Here is a 17,677-nt window from a genome sequence, read left to right as displayed (position 1 = left end):
TTTGCAAAGATCTTGTGGCAGAAAAGTTCTCAGAGAGTTCCAGGAACTTAAAAGAGGCAAAGGAAGTACAGTCCCTGCAGGTACCCTGTGCTAAGGATACAGGGATGGCCCAGGAAAGCTCTTTAGGAATGTTGTTTCCTTTACCTGGGTGTCTGGGAATGCCCCTTTCTATTCAACCTATGCGACGTAAGGTATATACAATAGGGGTTTCAAATTAAATACAGGAAAGAAAGAGAACATCAGAAAATGGCCAGTTTGGGATAAACAACTATAAAAGGATTAAATGAAAACCTGAAAGTAAACTCCACAGTCTACGTATTTGATCACAGTATCTACCCAAAAGATGCCGCCTCTTTAGAGCTTTGAGTGAGTCCTGTTGAAAACGGAAGACTCAGAATCCTCAGTGCCATTAGGGAAGTAGTTCTCAAACTTTAGCTGTATCAGTATCACCTGAAGCCTTGTTAAAACACAGATTGCGGGGCCCACTCCAGAGTTTCTGATTCAGTAGGCCTATATGGGGCCCAAGAATCTGCATTTGCAACAAATTCTCTGATGGTGCTGATGCTGCTTGCCCACGGACCACACTGAGAACCACTGGTTTAGGATATTTGAGGGCCTATATTTCTAGGCACTCAGAATCTCAACCTAAATGAGGAAACAGGCACATGATATTGTGGGAGCAGAAAGATGAAAATCCACTTTTCTATCTTGAACTAGCACATATGGAGTGTGTCCTCTGAACCAGATGATTCCATTCATTATCTCATTCCATCAGTATGGTAGATATTATTACCCAGGTGTTACCCAAGTGCACTGGTGGCTAGGCAAGGTCCTATGAATTACCTGAGATCACACGGCTAATAAGCGACAGAGCTAAGATTCAAGCCTGTTTTTGCAGAGCTCTTGTCTTTTATTTTTTCACTCTATTGCCCAGGCTGGAGTGCAATAGCACAATCTTGACTGCAAGCTCCGCCTCTCCAATTCAAGTTATTCTCCTGTCTCAGACTCCCAAGTAGCTGGGATTACAGGTATGCATCACCATGCTCGGCTAACTTTTGTATTTTTGGTAGAGAGAGGGTTTTACCATGTTGATCAGGATGGTCTTGAACTCCTGACCTCAGGTGATCCACCTGCCTCAGCCTACCAAAGTGCTGGGATTATAGGCATGAGCAGCTCTTGATCTTAACCATCGTTTTATGTTGCCTCCCATCTGTCTCATGGGTACAAGAAAGATGCTCCCTGACTCCAGACCTTACTTCCCTACTGGAAAGCACTGAGGTCTGCCCCAGTGTGGTTAGTGATGAATCTAGACAGTTTTCATAGACTCCTGGGGACTCTTAGTGGCCTGAATTTGCTACTAAGCTCTTCCCTTTCCTTATGGGAGACGGTAGGATCCATCTATTAAGCCTCCACGTAAGCATTAGGCTAGGCAGTTTACAGGTACTTTCTTTTTAAACCACCAGAGGCAGCTTCCTCTCTGTGGGAGGCAGTTACGTATTTTAAAACACAGGCATAGCAGTCAGATGGGCCTGGAATCACCCCTCCTCTTCCACTTATTAGTCCTATGTTTTTAGTTGAACTACTTAACTTCTCTAAAGTTGTTTTTCCTCATTTCATAAGCAGTGGTTACAATAGTATCTACCTCAAAGGATGTTCATGAGTCAATTACATGTAAATTCATGAGTCAATTACATGTAAAGCTCTTAGTCCAGTGCTTAAATTGCAACAGGTGTTCTATAAATATTAACTATTATTAACCTGTTAGCCATTTTCTTACCAAATATGGTCATTTTGGTGGAGCTTTAATTATTGCTGTGCTAGACTGTGCTAGACGCATAGTTTCTTTTTGTTTATATTTCCTGAGTTTTGGGCAGATTCAGGAAACATGAATAATTGCCATCTTGATTTGAGTTCCCCATCACTCCACCCCCACAAATAGAAAAAATATTTCAAGATACCATAATAGACAAAACAGAAAAAAAATGGGCTAGGTTAGGTATTTTAGGTAAATTAATAAATAATTATAACTATACTCAAATGAGTATTAATTAACTGATACAAATTCAAGCAGGGAGTTGAGATCAAGGGGTCTAATGACCCCACAATGCCAAGCACTGGCCAAGCGATATGTGAGGTTATGTGCTCATGTCTCAGTGCCAAGTTTTAAGTGAAATGTTTCTCAACCAGAAAGCACTCAGAGGGTGTTGAGCAGGATGGGAATGGATGGGGAAACTCGGCCATACCTAGTATAGAAAAGAGAAGATTAAGACATAACAGCCTTCAAATATTTCAAAATCATTTAGAAAGAAATAAGGAATAGACTTATTCCATATGTGCTCTGTAACACTCTGTAGCAATATTTTTCAAACAATAGTTGGCCACCCAATTGTGGGTCACGAAATCAATTTAACAGCGTCCTGACCAGGATTTTAAATAAATGAAATGGAATATAATAGGAAACATCAGATGCAGCCTAGTAAGAGTAATTGCTATTCCATGAAATTCTTCTCACTTATATTTGTATTTGTATTTGTGTTTGTGGGTCTAAATGTAAAATATATCCTTATGTTGGGTCATAGTAATGCTATGGGAGGGGGCAGGGAAGTGCTGGGTAGAAAAAGGCGGGGTCCCTGGTGAGGCTCTGGCCTGTCCCCACAAACCTAAATGAGAACAGGCATTTGTGTTTTTGCACCCAAAAAGTTGCTTTGGGCCTGTCACCCTTCCCCATCCTGTGCCCATAAAAACCCAAGACCCTAGTGGGCACAGACACAAGCAGCTGGACATCAAGATGAGCAGAAGAGCACACCAGCAGACCCTGTGGGCCACTAACAGTGGAATTTGGTTGAAGGCGGTCAGAGGAAAGTCTGGCTGCTGGGCAGCCTGACCCCAGGGGAAGGCAACCTTCCCACTTCATCCCCCCTTCTGGCTCCACATCCACCTCGTTCAGAGCTACCTCCATCACTCAATAAAACCTTGCACCCATCCTCCAAGCCCACGTGTGATCTGATTTTTCTGGTACCCTAGGGCAAGAACCCAGCATACAGAAAGCCCTCTGTCCTTGTGAAAAGGCAAAGGATCTAACTGAACTGATTCACACAGCCCCCTGCAGACAGCGAAACTGTAAGATCACACTGTAACACACGCCCATTGGGGCTTCAGGAGCTGTACACTCAATCGTAGATGCTGCGTGGGGTTGGAGCCCAAAACACGCCCCCCCACAACCTGCCCATCTGCATGCTCCCCTAGGGGTGTGAGCAGTCATGCCCCTGTTGCAGGCCTGTGAGACGGATACAGGAACTCCTCCCATTCCAGTAAAATAAACGTTTGAAAGCTCTAGAAGGCAAAACATGGAAAACTGAGTGTAAGAAACAGTAAGTCAGGTTTCAGCTCTCTATAAAGAAACCTTCATAATAATGATAATAATAATGATCACTGTGTAACAATAGACCAGGTCTTCTCAGGAAGCAGGGGCCCCTCCCCCATTCACACAATGCCCCCTCAGAAGATGTTCTAGCAGAGGCTGAGTGATGATAGGCAGTTTTCTGTGTTCATGTATTGTACACAGTGGAGCCTGCGTCAATTCCCTGAAGTTGTTTAGGATTTCTACTGTAGGAAGGGTTAATTTCTAACTGAGGTGATAAAATAATGTGCCTAGCACCAATCAAGTCTCATTAATGCAAGCATCTAAACGGAGTCAAGTGGCGACTGAATACCTGATGATACGGAACTGAGTCACCCTTTATCACACCTCCTAATAGAGCAAGTCAAAAATCCAATGCAAAGAGCAGCGCGTCCCCAGATGTCGCTCCTGCACCGAGGGCTGCCAAATGAAACACCAGTTGGATCTGAATTGAAATTATCTGCTTATCTGAAGATAAACATCAAAATATTTTAGCATTATGTGTTCAAAATATTGTAGTGGACATATTTATACTAAAAAAAATTATTCACTGTTTATCTGAAATTCAAATTTAACTGGGTCTCCTGTGTTTTATTTCCTAAGTCTGGCAAATACCAACCTACCTAGACTAGGTTATATCCCTACAATTACTTTAGAGGAGCCCTTAAGTCTCTCATTTGGTAAACAGTGTGGAATGTCAGCTACAAGAAGCTGATGGTACTTAAAAGCGATACTGATAAGGGTGGAAAAGGGAGTGAAATGCAAGTGAGCCTGGTGTAACAGCTCTGTCCTGCTGAAGACCACTGAGCCAAACTGAAGGACTTGTTTAGAGTAAGAAAAACAGACTCTGTGAGGCATGAGGGTGTGGACAACATTTGAGGGAGGAGATAACAAGGTTACAGTCCCACTTTGTAGAGTTCCCATGCTAAATCTCGGTTTGTATGGGAGAGAAGATTCAGCTTCATTCTTCCGACTTTTTTATTCAGCATTTGGTTGCAGGGACCCTAGAGGAAGAGCTCACAACGGCTGCTGCCAGCTGTTCTAAGGCGTACATGATACCGTTCAGGTCACACTGTGATGGATGGATCTCATCTGGAAAGCCTGCCTGGCCTGCCCTTGATCTCTATGATTGAGGCAGGTTCCTCTTCTCTGGGGTCCCATGTCCCTCTTGCAGTCACCATTTAATAACAATAATTGCAATTGCTCATAGAATGCCAAATAGGTGCTAGGCACTCTACATATGTGATCTCATTCAACTTCCTTCAATAACCCTATGAAGTAGATATTTGCTTTCCCATATCACAGATGAGGAAACTGAAGTCCACAGGGGTTAGATAACTTGCCCAAGGTCACGCAGCCAGTAAGTGCCCACTGGCCTGAAGGAGCTAGAACTCCACATTGAAATGTTCCTGTCAGTGGATTTTTCTCCCCAGTTTGGTTACCAGTTCTTTGAGGGAAGGACTATGTCTCACTCACCCTCACATCCTTGAGCCTAGCCTGCAGTGTGTGGCAAGTTGTAGGCAGTACTGTGAGTGGGTCAAGCTATGGTTTTGAGGTCAAACAGACCTAGCTGCAAATCAGGGTTCTGCTAAGAATCTGTTACTAAGAATCAGGAGTTTGGGTTCTAGTGACTTGCTCTGGAACTGAAGATGATGATTAGGAATCCTAGCAATAGAGAAGAATAGAGCTGGGTTTAAACACTAGCCCTGCCACTTACCAGGTGTGATTTGGCAAGTTATTTAACTGGTCAAGCTTCAGTTCTCCATCTGTAAGATGAGGAATATAATAGTACCTATCTCACAGGATTGTTTTGAGATGATTGACATAATGTTATAATCCAGCACACGAAAAGCACTCAAATATTAGCTCTTTTCATTATATTGCATTTAATAAGAACACTTGTAATTGATGTCCTTTTTCCATCTTTTTTCAATGTCAGCAAATGAATTAAAAGAGGAAAAACAAAATGGACTTCAGAGAAAGAAGCCGTACTTGACAGTGACAAAGCAAGGAAGGGAAGACAGGAAAAAAAAAAAAAAACCAGGAAAGCAGTTGAATGAGAAAGCTAGTCATTTTCAGGCACTGTTCTAAATGCTTTAAATGTGCTAATTCTTTTGATGCTGATCACCTTCCTACGAGATGGGAGGAGGACAAGTGGAGGGGAGGGAGTAAGTATTCACCTGAAGTTAACACAGCCAGACAGGGACATAAAACTGCCTGTCCACAGCAAAGATTCAGTCTGGATCCCCCATTTGAATTTGAGAGAAAATGACTTTTAGAAATAACTGGTAAATAGTTTTATAAAAGGAGCAGGAAGTCTAAGTCTCTGGCTTACCAACCACAAGAGTAACAATAATGGGCATTTCTTCACGGTCAGTAGTCAACTGACTGTGGGAGGCACGTGGGAGACAGAGAGGCCTGGCAGGTTTATACTCTCAGCAGTAACCATCACACCCCACCCCATCGGCCCCAAACCTTGTACTTTCCACAGGGTTCATTCCAGACCATATTTTGCACCTACAGGTCCCTTCTGTGTTTTCTTAAGAACCTAGTTTTCAAAAAATATTTACTGTTAGTAACCTTAAAGCAGTCCCAGTGTCCACTGTTAGTATCTTTTAAAAAATCCCTGAGAAAATGTTAATAAATCTTACCACCAGGTGTTCAGTAATTTTGTCTACTCTGGATTTGGGGGTACAAAGGTCACAGGGGGAAGAGAATTAAGCAGAAGTAAATGTTTATACATATTTGACATTAAAACAACCACACATATGTGCCATGGGGATAAATGTTCACATGCAGCGGTCCTGTAGGAAGTGTATTTCAGCAGGCAGCAGACAGCGAGAGACAGCAAACCATCCCTGAACATCTGCTTCCCCCATTTTGCCAAGGAACATTCTTTTTTCATCCCCTTTTGTAATCTGACCTGTTCCATTTTCTGGCAGAGAGCCCTAGGAAGGCAAGCACTGCCTTTTCTGTCCACTTTCCAGTCTAAGATGGAAAAAGGAGGACGGAGCAAGAGGAGGCAGGAGAGGGCCAAGGAGGGTGCGAATGACTTAGGGAAACAGAGGCAGAGATGGGGGAGGGAAAGAAGAGAGTAAGAAAAGGAGAGAAACCAGAAAGGAGAGGAGGTGAGCAGGAGAGAGAGAGCAAACCATGAATATCAAATTAATATAATGTGTCCACACTGGGAAAAACTGATTTGAGAAGTGTGAGAGTAATAAAAAACAAACAGGATAAATTCCAGAATGATAATCCAGCAAGAACGTGCCCCAGAAACCATAATCGTAGTATCCTTGAACAAATCACGCTAGTAAATTACACACTCTTTAGACTCCCTTAGTGCTTAACAACTGATGAAATATCATTTCTGGGGAGTCACCCTTGTGTTTAATTTTCAGGGATGAATGGCCACAGTTCCATTTATTTCTGGTAGAACCATGTCTTTGGCAGGGAAAATACCCTTCCCATTTTCCTGTGTGTGCACGCGTGTGTGTGTGTGCGTGTGTGCGTGTGCACGTGCTATATGCATGCATGTGAGCATGTATATGTTTTATCCCATTATTCCAGATTTCTTTCCTTGCTCTTTTTTCTTTTTTTTAGCCAAAGCAGATCAGATAATCATTTATCTTTTGGAATTTATTGTCATTTTCCCTCTTCCTACTCCATCCCCTCTCCCAACTAGAATACGCTGAAATAAAACTCACTTTCTGAGCAGTGTGTAAAATCACTTTGCAAACCAGCATTAGAGGAGTGGTGATCAATTTTACATCCAAGTTTGAGTCCACCTGCCCTGAACTTTTGTATTCTCCTTAGGCTTCAACTGCCTTGCCCCACATTGTACTGCTGCAAAGGTTTTGTTTCCTTTAGAAATAGCATCAGCGCTATTGGGAAACCAGGGGAGGTTTCGTGTCCCTGGGACTCTGTGCTGCAATACATAGCAGAAAAGGCAGGAAATAAATGAAGGAAGCCAAGAGGAGTTTTTATGGTTGCTGTTTCAGATCCAGATAATATTGATCATTATCTGGTGGTGTAAACAAAGTAAAATGCATGTATATAGCTTTGAGTGCCTACTATTCATTTTTTTGTTCAACAAACACATACTGAATATCCATGCATTGTGCTGCCTGTCCCTGTGCCGGATACTTCAGCGTATTTTACTCGGTTCCCAATACAACCTCCCTAGGAGGAGACCAACTTGTGCACTCTCCTTCCTAGAAAAATGAAACTGGCTCTGGAGCCAGAGATTAAACATTGAATCTAATCTTTACCTCTAGCCAAATGACACTAGGCAGATGCTTTAACCTCTCTAAGCCTCTGTTTCCTCCTTCAGAAAATGAAAAACATTCCATCTGCTTCACTGAGTTGTTCTGAGGATGAAATAAACTGATGTGCCCAACAAGATCAATCGTGGAAAAGACTGAATTACTCAGATTTAGGGAAGTGTAACAATGCTGAACTATTCTGTGTTGTTTTGTTGGAACAGGAGGCCAGACCACACCCCTGTGATAGGGTGAGGTTTCCTGTAAAGGGAATTGAATTTTCCACTGTCAATCATCCTGAGAAAAAGTTAGCTCTCAGAAGCTGTGTTCAGAGCTTGGTGGGGAGGAGACTGGCAGGATAGATAGGCTTCTAAGGGGTGGAGAGATCTAGGGTACAGCCTGGGGTGAGGCAGGGGGTGCAGATGCCCCTGTCAGTTGGAGGGCGGCTCAGGGCTTTGCGTAGCCCACCCAATCCCAAAACCTAGGATAGGTGTGGGCTTGTGTCACAGTCAGAAGGACCTAGGCCCACTTGGAGAGTGCACAGGAGAGTATATCCTCATCCAAGCAGCCAGGAGAGAGTAGGACCCTGGGAAATCAGTCAGGCTCTCACGTAAGCAAAGCTTAACCTCCAAGTTCTGCTGCGAGCAGGGGCAGCAGCAGCAATGGCCAGTGTCAAATGGAGAAGAGAGGGCGTGGAGCAGTTATCATGGTGTTCACTGGCCTCAGTGTGGTGTTTCTGAATCCCAGGTCCCCTGACAAGAGCTAGAGCAGCCAGAACTGACTCTGTATGCAAATAAGCACCACCTAAGGATTCCTGGACTTACAACTGAAAGGTAGCCTTAAAAAAAGACTTCATTTCTTAGTAAGATGGGCAGGCAAATGCTTGGAAATTGTTATATCTGGGGGTACCACTGTGGGTAACACGACCCAAGCCAGTAGGCTGGGTACAACGGTTACAAGTATAAAGTGCCTGACACTGTAGGTGAATTAAGCTTGGTTCCTTTCTCCTTACGCATCCCCATACAAATGGGAGGGAGGTAACTTTGGATGTAATATGCATTTGTCTTAGAACAGATTTGTTCAAAAGTCTTGAATCTTGACCCATCCTTCTGAAAGAGGGCAGAGAAGAGGAGGTAAATGACAGTATTATTTAACTCATATGCCAAATCTTTCAGAAAGCTTTCACTATACTTGAAGGTCTCAGAGCCCTTGTCTAAGGACAGAAAGACATTTAGTGGTAGTTACTACAGCTGGGCGTTTCTCACATAATGCATTGAATCCTGACCACCGTGGGCTGAGGCCAGCACTATTATTATCCCCACTGTAACACTGTATCAGTCAGGGTCCTGTCAGGAAATAGATGGTATATGCAAAAGGAGGGACTGAAGACAGCCTAACGAAGCAACTATACTTACAAAAGCGTTTAAGGAAAACAGTAGATGATGTTGAGGCACCCCAGGGCTAGTCACCATGAGGAGCTGCTACTGTCCCTGTGATGGTTAGTTTTAGATGTCGACTTGACTGAATTAAGGGATACCGAGACAGATGGTGATGCATTATTTCTGGGTGTGTCTGTGAGGGTGTTTCCAGAAGAGGCTGCCATTTGAGTAGGTGGACTGAGCGGGGAAGACCTGCCTTCGGTGTGGGCAGGCACCATCCAACTGGCTGAGGGCCAGGATGGAACAAAAAGGGCCAAGAAAAGGCAAATTCTTGCTGTCTCCTCAACTGTTGGGACACCTTTCTTCTCCGGCCCTTAGACGTCAGAACTCCAGGTTGTTTGGCCTTTAAACTCCAGTACTCGCACCAGCGGTTACCCAGGCTCTCAGGCTTTTGGCCTTGGACTGAGTGTTACATCATCAGCTTCCATGGTTCTGACGATTTTAGACTTGGACTGAGCCTCACTAATGGTTCCATGGTTCCCCAGCTTGCAGACCGCCTGCCACGGGACTTCTCACCCTCCATAATCACAAGAGCAGATTCCCCTAATAAATTCTCTCTCATTGAACTATATCTATATATATCCTGTTGTTCTGTCTCTCCGGAGAACTCTAATACCACCCATAGGATGGAAGAGGGAGTTATGAGAATCCAGCAATACAGGATGCTATAAGAGAGGGCCACTCTATAGGATCTGTGCCCTTCAGTAGAATCACACAGCCGTATTGTCCCACAGCCTGATGGGAAGGAAGCAGGTACCATGAGTTCTCTTTCTTACCACCCTCCTGCCAGTGCCTCTTATTGACCACATCCAACAGGAAGCCAGGTGATGCATTCCAAAAGGTAAGTGTTTTGGGGCACAGAGAAGAGTGATAAAGGATGGTAAGTGGGCCTGGAAAAGCATCAGAAAATAGTACGTGATTTTTAAGTTTAGGAAAAGGAAAAGAAGATGCAGATTAAGTAACTTGTCTATGGTCATACAGCAAGTAAGAGGTGGAGCTAAAATTCACCACTCAGTATGGCTTGATCTCATGCTCTTAACCACTAACATGTGCTTCCTATAACTTGTTAAGAAGATTGCTAGGCATCCAGCATCTCTTTCTTCCTGTACCCTACCCAGCTATTCTCTGATAATAGACCCCATCCTAGCCCCACACAATGTTCCCAGCTTTCTTGGAGCTGCATGTAGCCATATGATTAAAGTTTAGGCCAGTGAAATATAAGTGAACACCATTAGATGTGTGAAGCTTTCAGGTGGTACCCACCACTTTCCTTCTCCCTCTTCTATGGACTAGAATGTGGATGTGCTAGTAGAAGCTGAAACAGTCAACTTGAACCACTGCATGGAAATTACATTTGAGGATATAATGCACCCTGAAGCCACCAGATCAGCCCTGGACTGCTCATGCTCTAAGTGAAAAAAAAAATAAATAAACTGACATATTGTTTAACTGTCATTTTGGCTGTTTTTATAGCGGCCCAGTCTGCATCCTAAATAATGACCAAGACCAAGGACCTATATGGTCAGTCATGGTGGTTTGAGCAATAAGAGAAATATGACTGGTAGAGTCTGCTAGTGATCACCAATGTGTGTGTTCTCCTCTTTTTCCTGGCAGATAACTAGACTACATTTTCCACCCCACCCCATTCCATCTGGGTGAGGCTGTGGGACTCGTTTTTGGCTTTGAAAACTGAGGGGAGTGAGTATTTTGCCTCCAGGCTGAGGCAATCAAGGGTGAACATACTTTCCTTCTTGCTCACCTGATTCACTTACCTGACAAATGAATGCAAAGCATCAGTGAAAGAATCTGGGCCCCTAGAAGATGCTGAAGCCAGAAAATGGAAGAAGCCAAGGTCCTCAATGACACATAAAGCACAGCCCTCTGACAACTCCACACTGGACCATTGCACAAGCAAGAAAAGCAGCTTTCCTTGTGTTAAGTTACTCACAATGGGGTTTAACCTATTCTGACTAAGGCATAAATAAACACTGTGATCCAAAGCTTCAATCTCATCCCATATTTTTGGAGGACAAACGGGTGGGAAGAGACTGGGAAGTATTTAAGTTATTATTTTAAGGAAGCTATACAAATGTCATCATTTATCCTTATAAGACCCAGCATACATCCTGCCTGAACGAGGAAGGCCAGAACAGCGCAAGAAAACGCTTTCTCCTTGCATACTGGCCCCCAGGGGATTTAGCCCTGGTGGCTCCCTAGAATGCTGTTTCCATGACACACTCCTCTCCTGGCACTCATGGGCCAGTTCACCAGATCTGAGCAGAGACAGCAGCAACTGAGCTCCTTGAGGCACACCAGAGGGTCGAGCAACCCCAAAGGGCAACAAATTACGAAAGGCTGAGAAAACAAGGAGCCAGTTTGCTTGTGTGTGGTCAGCTTGAGCTCCCCACTCTTCTTTCCAATGTCCAGATTTTCTAAAATAAGCATGTAATACTTTTATGCTAAAAAAACTAAAGTTTAAAAATTGCAGTTTTAAAACTTCAATTTTTAAGAAAGATAAAAAATAAGCTGGATAAGCCCCAGGAATAAACAGAGGAGATACAGGTCACAGGTGAAAGGATCCAGTCCTCAAGGCACCTGTTATAACAAGCAAACAGGCCAGTCTTAGAGATATACAAGTGTGAAAAGATAAAGTGTCTCGGGGTGGTGCCCTCACTCCGTCATTTAACAAATACTAACTGAAGAATAACTTGTGCTGGGCACTGTGCTGGCTGCTAGATTTACAAAGAAGAATAAGGCGGCCACAATATAGCACAGTTGTCCACAACCTTAGCTGCACATTGAAATCACTTGAGATGTGATTAAAAACAAACAAAAAACGCATTAACATTGACGCTTGGGTCCACATCCCAGAGATTCGGACGTAATTGTTCAGGATTGGGAACTGGTCTCTGGACTTCTAAAAGCTCCTCCTGATTCCAATGTGCAGCCAAAATTGAAAACCAGCAGGAGGACATGACACATGGGATTCATGTTGAAGGCTGGGTGGAGCAAGCCAGAGGAATAAGGGAGAACGGGGAGGAGGAACATGCAGGTGAGGAACCCAGCCTGAATGGAGAGGATTGCCCCATATAGTTCCATACAACTAGAACGGCAGAGTGGGTGTGAGTGATGCAGATCATGGCGTTCCGCGTACGTCAAACCGACTATCTATCCTCCAGGTAGAGGGGACTCAGTCAAGGTTATTCACAGGGCAGATGTGGTAACATCTGGGTTCATCCCAACTCTGCACACGTTCTTTCTAACCCTCGCAGATGGCTGTAACTTCTAGCTATGGATGGAACTACAGAAAGGCTATGGAAACTATGGGAAAGTGTGGGCTTTGCCTCCTCAGAAAACGGTACCACCACCTCAGGAAACAGAGCGTATTTCTTGACTCTCTATCATGGCCACCTTCAATACAGCATTCATCCAGAGATACACCCCTTTCTCTACTGCTTTTTCAAAAATCCCCTTTTTGGTGACTTAATTTTATTATATGATCTTGCTGCAACACTGAGAATCAATCCCCCAAGGAGCCAATAGTTATTAACTTGCAGACTAAAAATTTGAAGGTGGAATGGACCACCAATCGCGAGACAAAAAAGCAGCGGAACTATCACCAAAACCTCAGACAGGAAACCAGTCCACGTGCGGCTTCACGGACAAATTATTAAATAATTCCACTGACCTAATCACCATTCTTGACTATCTCTTTGTGGAGACTAAGTTGTAGAGAAGTTTCCAGAAATAAAAACGATTTGATTAGTAGGTGGGAAAACTAATAAAAGCTATTTCATCCTTGAGGCTTGGGAAGTAAGTATGTTTTAAATGAATAATGATAATAAAACAGTAAAATAGAAGCAACAGAACAGTAAATAGAACAATAAATAGAAGCCATCTGCTTGGCGGCTGCAAAGCAGTAAAGAATTACTTGGTGTGGAAAACCCGCACATTGGGTGTCAGAAGTATTGTGAGTATAGGCCAGGCACAGTGGCTCACACCTGTAATCCCAGCACATTGGGAGGCCGACAGGGGCAAATCACCTGAGGTCAGGAGTTCGACACTAGCCAGGCTAACACGCGAAACCCCACCTCTACTAAATTTCCAAAACTTAGCTGGGCGTGGTGGCAGACACCTGTAGTCCCAGTTACTCGGGAGGCTGAGGCAGGAGAATAGCTTGAACCCGGGAGACGGAGGTTGCAGTGAGCCAAGATCATGCCACTACACTCTAGCCCGGGCAACAGAGTGAGACTCTGTCTCAAAAAAAGAAGAAGAAGGAAGAAGAAAGAAGAAGAGGAGGAAGAAGAAGAACAAGAAGAAGAGGAAGAAGTAGTATTATCAGTAGAAAAGCAATTTTCTTTTAACTTTCCTCTGCCTCTTCTCATATTCTGGCCAGGAGTGAACCTGTGCTCATCTACGCTCCAGAAAGAATGGCTGCTTGACAATCCCATCAACTGCTGTAAGAGGCATTTTTCCTGCTGTGTGTCTAAGAAAAGTACCAAAAACCATCAAGACTCTTTCCAAGAGAGAAATGACAGCTCTGTCTTTGACCTGAATAGCATGAAAACAAAGCAGTCTGATCCAGAGAGCTGCTCTGTCCTTGGGGACACCATGTACCCAAACAGCATGGCATATGAATATAAACAATGAATTCCCAACGGCTATAGGCCTCCTTTGCCTTACAGCCCCTCACAGCACTTTAAGAGGTGAGAAGTAGAACTGGGAGACACCTCAGGGATTACCGGGCACAACCCGTGCTTTTTGCAGATGAAGAAACTAAGGCTAGTTAACATGTCTGCTAAAGAAGCTGGAGCAGAGTGAAAGCTAGGACTTTGATCTCAAACTCTCAGACTTCTGTCTTATTTTCTCTATTACCCTGCAAGCCCAGAACCCAGAAGGGAACCCCATGGTTCCCATCACACTGCTATAGACTGAATATTTATATCCCCTCAAAATTTACATGTTGAAACCTAATCCTCAGTGTGACGGTATTTGGAGGTGAGGCCTTTGGGAAGTGATTAGGTCACAAGGACGGAGCTCTCACCAGAGGGATTAGTGTCCTTAGAAAAGGGACGGCAAGAGCTCCCTGGTCCTCTTCTGCCATGTTGAGGACACAGTGAGAAGACAGCCATCTGTGAACCAGGAAGCAGGCCCTCACCAGACACTGAGTCTGCCAGTCTCTTGATCTTGGAATTCCCAGCCTCCAGAATTTGTGAGAAATACATTTCTGTTTTTTACAAATGACCCAGTCTGGTTTTGATATAGAAACCCAAATGGACTAAGACACACACTCTAAACTCCTCATGAGAAACTGGGCTTTTACCATAGGGGAGCTGAAGAGAAAAAACATTGTTTTTTATTCTATATTGCTAATTTGAAAGGATACCCATATCTGTCAGTGCCTCACGGGGGCAGTCCAGTCTGAAAGTCCCAGAGGGAGATACGGAGATGAAAAAGGGTCAAATACCTGGGCCTTCCTGCTACACAAATCATTCTGTGCATGCAAACAATTTAGTAGTTATACGGGCTGGTTTCTCAGAGCAAGCAATGCTTATCCTGCCATTGCTTATGTTTATGGATGACCTAGGACTAAACAGCTTCTGTCACACTGTGGGGCATCAGTGCTAGTGTCATTAACATACAATTATACATGCGTGGAGCAGAGCATCAAGTACCTGCCCTCTTAATAAATGACATCACGCAAAGCTATGGTTTAGATGTCACTTTCATTTCATAAAATGACTCACCACAGTGTGTCTCATAAGCTAGTTTTGCTCATGCATTTAGTCTACGGTTCCATTGATAGAGATGCGATTGCCTCACAACTTGCCAGAAACACATGCTCTGAATAAAAGCTGGTACTCTTCCCTGCCACAGAATGCCAGCCTTGATCCAGAACTATTTCGGGTGCTTGGCTCCTAGAAATGAATGAAAGTCGTTGTCAAGGTGGAATTCTTCCCAGCACAAGAGGCTGACCAGGAACAGGGTGCCCACAGCTGAGCGCGTTACTGAGGATAAACGTATTTAAACCGCTCTTTGTGGACAGTTCCCCTTCTCCTTTACTGTCAACATACATCATCAAATAAATCCTTTCATTTCCTGGTAGGAAGGCGAGATATTCAGGCTAGTGATGAAAGAACAGTAAGGACAGACTTGATAGCGCAGACCAGTAGCAGCTAAACTAACCCTGAGAGCAGAAGAAAAACAGAGAAGGACACAACCACTAAGCCACCGAGTGAGAATGGGGTGGCAGGAAGTTAGAGAGATCCTGACCATTCGCATTTCTTTCTCTTCACTCTCTCTTCAGCCTGTCTCTGACAAGAGTGTCCCGCTTCACCCATCGCAAATCTCCACTTACCGCGACAGGCATGAGGATGGAATGTCCTATCTGGAGACGCCTACAGGCTAACTGAGGAATGGGAACCAGGGAGGGAAGCAGCTCCCGGGTCTTATAGTTTAATAATTACACCGCCGTTTTCAGCCCCTGACTTCAGTAAATTCAGGGTAAGGACGACCCAAGCAACGTCCTTCTCCTGCCAGGTACTTGGTAAGACAGAACCAGCCACCTGTGTCCTTCCGGCGGGATGAGCGCAGGTCACGGAAGCCCCAGGTCTGGAAGTTTGCTGTGCCAGCCTCCTCACAGCAGCACCACTGACCCAGAAGCGCGCGCGCGCGCGCACACACACACACACACACGTGCACACACACTCACACGCACACACGCGCGCACACTCACACACACAGACGCACGCACACACACACAGACGCACACACACTCGCGCGCACACTCACACACACACGCACACGCACACACGCGCACACAGACGCGCGCGCGCACACACACACTCACACACACACACGCACACACACACAGACGCACACACACACTCACACAGACGCGCACACACACACAGACGCACACACACACTCACACACACACAGACGCACACACACACAGACACACACACACACTAGGCACATGGGACACTTGCCCCGCCACCCCGAAATCGCAGCGCCAAGGCAATGCCGGTTTCCGCCGCGAAGGCAGCAGGTGTCCCCTGGCCACGTCCCTCCGCGCTGCGACCCCCGGCCCCACGCCCGGCCGAGTTCATCTCGGCGCCCCCCACACCCGCGGTTCTCCGGCAGAATTGCGACGAAACATAAAAGACAAAAGGGGCAGACTTACCTAAGTCGTCTGCGCTGCAGGATGCGGGCGAGGCTTCCACAAATTCACCGTCTGGGGGAGAAGAAAAGCGGAAAACCAAACTCGCATCGCTACCAACCGGGGCGAACGCGCCGGGCAGCAGCTCCCGCGCGGGCCGCCGGGAAAAGCGCGGGATTCTCTCTCGCGGCGCCCGGAACCCGTGAGGCGGGTCCCGCGGGGTTCGCGCCTTCCGACCTCCTGAGAGTGAGAAGTCGCCGCGGAAACTTGGGGCCACTCGGCCCGGGCACGTTGCTGCCTCAGGGCGCCGTCACGCGCGCCCCGACTTTCTCCGGGGCGACCCGGGCCGGGCGCCGGGCCGCGGCCGACCCGTCCTCCCTCAGCCCGCGGGGCGCGCTGCTCTGTGTGCCGGGCCTGGCGCGGCCGCCCCAGCGCCGAGGAGCCGCCAAGTTCTCCCGCGGTCCCGGGGCCCCCGCGCCCACCCAGGCGCCCGCGCATCCCCGCTCGTTGCCAGGCGACCGTGGCCGTCACGCTCCGCGGCGGCGCGCGCGGCCCCCCGACTCCCTGCCGGCTGAGTCCGCCCCAGTCCCCGCCCCGTTTGCCCCTTTTCCGGAAAATCGGAGCGTGACCCGTTCTGACCCGATTCCCCGCTGTGTTGTGTCGTCTGCCCTCCTCCGACGCTGGCGGGACCCTTTGTCCTGTGGCTTCTCCTGAGGAGACGGAGAGTTTTCAGGGCTCGAATAGGTCCCGCAGAAAGGTAGGAGGAGCCCCAAACGCCCCCCAGTCCCCTCCTTTGGAACCAGAATTCCGACTCCAGTCCAGCGTTATTTCCTTCTCTTCAGGAGCTCACCTGGCTCAAGTGGGCAAAGTAGTAGGAGCCCCATTGCACAGGTAGGGAAACTGAGGCTGAGACGTTGTGAGTGTATGCGTGACAGCGTCGTGACGGGGCGTGTGAGGGAGAAGGGAAGGGAGGAGAGAAGAGCGCTGCTCCGTCTACTCTGTGCAAGACTCACTGCTTCCGATACACAACGTCGAAGCCGTAGTTACGCTGAGAGCCGTAAATTCTAAAATAATTAATGTCACGCTCTGAGAACCTTCCTCTCTGGGTCGGTGGCCTGGATAACTCGGGCAGATGTGTTCTGTACCTGCCCCCCAGACCCCAGGACTGACTGTGACGGCTCTGAATTGCGCGGGGCGCGGAGGCTGTACTTGGGATGTGCTCCGGAGAGAGCCCAGCAGCTGATGACCCAGGGCAGGGTCCGGAGGAAAGAAGGAGCAAGCCTGGAAATGGTTGTCCTTTCTCCATCCTGGGAGGACTGCTGGAGGGTCAACCGTCTGGGCAGCCTCGTGGGGGGCCTTCTATTGCGTTAAAGTGGTCAGAGCACCAGCTGCAGCAGCCTAAGAACCCGGATCCGAG

At 46.4% G+C, this 17,677-nt stretch overlaps 1 protein-coding gene across 1 annotated transcript in view; it reads right to left on the bottom strand.

Annotated features, from left to right (window-relative positions):
- AMOTL1 (angiomotin like 1) overlaps positions 1–16,303 on the bottom strand; it is a 126,077-nt gene extending 109,774 nt beyond the window's left edge. Inside the window, exon 1 of the mRNA XM_021665635.2 lies at positions 16,285–16,303. The gene's annotated coding sequence lies outside the window, so the exon portion shown is untranslated. The remainder of the gene's footprint in view (positions 1–16,284) is intronic.
- Between the last annotated feature and the right edge of the window lie 1,374 nt (positions 16,304–17,677).

This window comes from Aotus nancymaae, unplaced genomic scaffold (genome assembly GCF_030222135.1).
Source record: "Aotus nancymaae isolate 86718 unplaced genomic scaffold, 86718_ANA_hifiasm-v0.15.2.pri h1tg000059l, whole genome shotgun sequence".
Taxonomy (NCBI): domain Eukaryota; kingdom Metazoa; phylum Chordata; class Mammalia; order Primates; family Aotidae; genus Aotus; species Aotus nancymaae.
Note: the sequence above shows the minus strand (reverse complement) of the source record. Positions and strands in the feature narration are given on the sequence as shown.